This window comes from Solanum dulcamara, chromosome 3 (genome assembly GCF_947179165.1).
Source record: "Solanum dulcamara chromosome 3, daSolDulc1.2, whole genome shotgun sequence".
In the NCBI taxonomy this organism is placed as follows: Eukaryota; Viridiplantae; Streptophyta; class Magnoliopsida; order Solanales; family Solanaceae; genus Solanum; species Solanum dulcamara.
In genome coordinates this window covers 73,886,038-73,890,767 of record NC_077239.1, presented here as the reverse complement: position 1 = coordinate 73,890,767, position 4,730 = coordinate 73,886,038, and the positions used below count along the sequence as shown (strand labels likewise).

The following is a 4,730-nucleotide window of genomic DNA, read 5'->3' as shown; positions in this document are numbered from 1 at the left end:
AATATTAATTGTGACGGAGAGTATTTATTATAATTAGTCAGTCTGAGATGAACGAGTGCTGCTGCACGTAAGATATCATGACCCCAAACAACAGTGGGCCATTTTATTTTTATAAGTAATGGTTTTGCTATCAATTGTAGGTGCTTAATAAATGACTCTACGAGGCCATTTTGAGTATGAACATGAGCAACGGGATGTTCAATTCTTATCCGACTGATAAGAAGTAATCATCAAAAGCTTGGATGTAAATTCTCCAGCATTATCGAGGTGAATAACCTTAATAGGATAATTTGGGAATTGCGTCCTTAATCTTATCATTTGTGATAATAACTTCGCAAATGCCAGGTCGCGAAATGATAAGAGACACACATGAGACCATCTTGAAGATGCATCTATTAGAACCATAAAGTATCTAAACAACCTACTAGGTGGATGAATAGGTCTATATGTATCCCCATGTATATGTTCTAAAAAGCCAAGGGATTCAATGCCAACCTTCAGTGATGATGTTCTGGCAATTAACTTGCCTGCACATAAAAATTCATCATTTATAAGAATCTTCAGGTTCTTTAATGGATGTTCATTGAATTTTTAAGAATTCGTCTCATTATTATTGATCTAGGATGACCAATTCGGTCATGTCATAGCAGAAAGGCATTTAAATCAGTAAACTTCTAATTTACGATCGAATATGCTTCAATTGTACTAATTTTTATATAATATAGGTCAGAAGACAAGGTTGATAATTTTACCAAAATATACTTCTGGCCTGAGACACTCTTGGTTATACTAAGGTATTTAATATTCATTTTATTTAGTATCTCAACATGATATCTATTTCAGCGGATATCTTTGTAACTTAGCAAGTTTCTTGTGGATTTAGAAGAGAATAATGCATCTTGTATAACAAGTTTTGTTCCCTTAGGCAAAAATATAATAGCTCTTCTGAAGCCTTCAATCAATTTCGAATTACCAGAAATTGTTGTAACATATGCTTTCCTTTTAAGCAAGTAAGAAAAATATTTCTTGTCTTTGAATATGACATGAGTTGTTCCACTATCAATCACACAAATATCTTCATGATTGATTATTGATCCAAATAAAATTTGAGGAATATCCAAATTTTCTTCAAAAAGAAGATATAAACAAAGTAATTATTATTATTAAACAAGACTATTATACAAACTTTATTTATTTAAAGGATTAGAAAAAAATAAAAATACAAACTAGCATAAACAAACGGAAAAGAAAAATTATCTAGATTATAGCGGGCTCATTCATAATCATTTTTCCTTCAGAGATTTCAAAAAAATCAGCTACATCCAGATGCATAGGCTCAATATTATCTTCAGAGATAAAATTTGTCTCTGGATTATTTTCACTCTTTTTCAAGGATGTTTGATAGAGCTGAACCAGAAGCTTTGAGGATCGATATGTAAGTGACGAGTGCCCCATTCATCCACATCTATGACATACACTTTTAAAATTTTTCTTTTGCGTAGTTTCATATTTTTGACCATTCTTTTTATATTGTTGGTTATTCTTTGGTGCAAGGCGACAATCATGATGATAATTTCTTTTACGACCATGACCACGATCACGTCACAACCTTTTTCTCGTTGGTTATAATTTGTCTGGTTCACTTGAGGGAGTGGTATAGAACCAATGAGCTGATTTTTATAATTCTTCATTAATAAGTCATTATGTTGTTCAGCAATAAGAAGATGTGAAAGTAATTCAGAATAATTTTTAAAACCCATTCCGTGATATTGCTATTATAGGAGCATATTCGCGAGGGGGGATGTGGAGTATGTTTTTTCAAACTTGTCATGTTCAGTGACCTCTTCTCCGCATAAATTTAACTGTGATATAATTCTAAACATGAAAGAATTATATTCAGTTATACTTTTAAAGTCTAGTAATTTGAAATTGAATCAATCATGACGTACCTGTGGAAGAATGACCAACTTTAGGTGGTCATATCTTTTTTTCAATTTTTTTCCTAAATTTAAGGGGATCTTTAATTGTGAGGTGTATTGCATTTTTAACCCCTCGTCAAGATGGTGAAGGAGAAATATCATAGCTTTGGCACGATTCTGTCTAGATTCTGGTTATCATCTTTGATGGTGTCTATTAGACCCATCGAATTCAGGTGTATTTCAGCATCTAAAGCCCATGAAGAGTAGCCTTTGTTCGATATATCCAAGACAACAAATTCAAGTTTAGAAAGATTAGATATTTTTAGAAAAATAAATTTTTTATCCTCTTTACCTGTTTTAAATAGCTCAAGATAACAGAGTATCTTGCTGATAACGTGTTATAAAACAAACTAACTTAACAAATTAAATTAACAAAAAAGGAAGACAAAAATGGAAAGAGAGAATGGAGAGAATTATAATCTGTCTGTTTATTACACACTGCATAATACTATTTATGGTCGAAGATAAAAGAGAGAAAGCAATGTTATCTCCTTTAAGTGGGTCACATTTTGAAAATGGAGCATCCACTTTCCTTTCTTTTATAATATGTTTAACCAATTTTTAGAAGCCGCATTTTTAATTGATAAATAGGTGATACCTTATATGTAATTTCCCCCCGATATTTGACATTTTAAAATAATTTTTATAATTTTTTGCCAATCATTAAGTACTAATAAAAGCACTATCTCAAATAATTTAGCCAAATACAAACAATACTCTCCTAATTTTTCCTCACAGTTTCGTTAATCCTAAATCTAATCTAATATGGAATAATATAATTAGTTCTTTCCTTAAATAGTAATTCCTATATCTAATCTAATACGGAATAATTCTCAGTTTCTCTCCTACAAATAGCGTCCCTCTCTCGTTAATTCCGTCTCTCAGATGGAATAACTTATAGCATATTTAAGCTTCTAAAATCAGCTTATTTTGAAAAATATTTTTCTCGACTTATTGTGTAGATATCATTATGGCATTGGACGCGTTAGCTACATTGGGGGCATTGTCAGCCTCAGATGATCAAGTGTTAGTAAATTTAACTCTCTTTGTGGCACTTCTTTGTGGATGCATTGTTCTTGGCCATCTTCTTGAAGAGAGCAAATGGATTAACGAGTTCATCACTTCTCTTCTTATCGTAAGTTTTCTTCTGCTTAATTTAACTTATATATACTTGACAGTACGTAATTTCATCTCTTGTTCACACGATTTTTGGTCGCGTTACAATATTTTGTTATGGATGCAGGGTTTATGTGCATGAGGCATTTTTCTCCTAACTACTAAAGGAAAAAGCTCTCGTCTTTTAGAATTCGACGAACAATTGTTCTTTATTTATGTTATACCATCCATTATATTCAATGCCGGGCAAGATTTAGTCTATGGAAACTTAATTTTATTTTAATCTAGGTGATCTATTGAGACTGATAGATCATTTTCTCCAGTTTTCAGGTGAAAAAGAAGCATTTTTTCAGGAATTTAGGGACGATTTTGCTGTTTGGTGTCATAGGCACATTGATATCTTTCGCGATTATATCATTTGGTGCAGTAGAGTTACTCAGAAAGATGGATACAGGTTTACTTGAGTTAAGGGATTATCTTGCAATCGGAGCTATATTTTCAGCAACGGACTCTGTTTGCACGTTACAAGTGCTTAATCAGTGGTACTGTGCTAGCACGTTACAAGGCTATACGAGACGCCTCTTCTGTATAGCCTTGTATTTGGAGATGGTGTAGTAAATGACGCTACATCAGTGGTACTTCTTAATGCAATCCAGAAATTTGATCTCTCAAACATCAATTCACGAGTGGCCTTATCGTTCACTGAAAATTTTGTATACCTATTTACTGCAAGTACTGTGCTAGGACTGTGTAAACAACAAATTTTCGAGCCGAGAAAAATAAATAATCAAGACCGGAAAACTGGAGTAACAAAGTGTAATATTTGATTTCAAAATGTAGTGCGTGTTACAATCTCTATGATAATCCTCTGATTCTTCAAATAATATAGAATATGTTGAACTTGAATTTGATTTAGAGTCAAGGGCTTGAATAACTTGATCTTGAATCTTCGTCTTCAAATTTGGATATGAATTATTCGTCACGAACACTTGTATGGTTATGACGAATAATAAATATGAACAAGTAACTTGATCTTGAACTTCTTGATATTTTCCTTCGTTCTTGATCTTGAACTTGAGCTTAATTTGATTACTTTAACTTTGTAGCTTTGTAGAAAATTTATGGTCTTTGATCCACGAGCTCTCTTCTTGCTTCTTGTTCTTCCAAAAAACCCTCCTCTGAGAATAATGAAGACCCCTATTTATAGTTGTAGGGAGTGATATGAAGGTGTGATTTGATTGGTTGGTTTGAATTGACCAATCAGATTTCTTTAGTGAAGAGTTTTAATTTGATTGGTCAGAACATGTCACATATATACATGACATTATTTTAGTGGCTCATTTAATTTGACTTAGATTGCCACATAACTTCGACACGTGACTTTGGTCTCTTAGGACAACATATGCTATCCTAAAAGGCAAGGAGGACTGAGCATCAAAGGAAGCTGTAACTGGAATATAGCATCAGTGGGACAACTGTTATGGCAGATTATAGTGAATAAGGAATCATCGTGGGTTAAATGGGTCCATGGAGTCTATAAAAAAAAGGATACAACCATATGGAGATGGACTGCAGCTGGTATTGGAAGAAGCTCAATGCAATTAAAACACACATGCAGGGATGGTACAATCAAGG

General features: G+C 32.9%; 1 pseudogene; it reads left to right on the top strand.

The window, feature by feature from the left end:
• The first annotated feature begins 2,878 nt into the window (after nucleotides 1-2,878).
• On the top strand, nucleotides 2,879-4,209 carry LOC129883671 (sodium/hydrogen exchanger 3-like; annotated as a pseudogene).
• The last annotated feature ends 521 nt before the right edge of the window (nucleotides 4,210-4,730 follow it).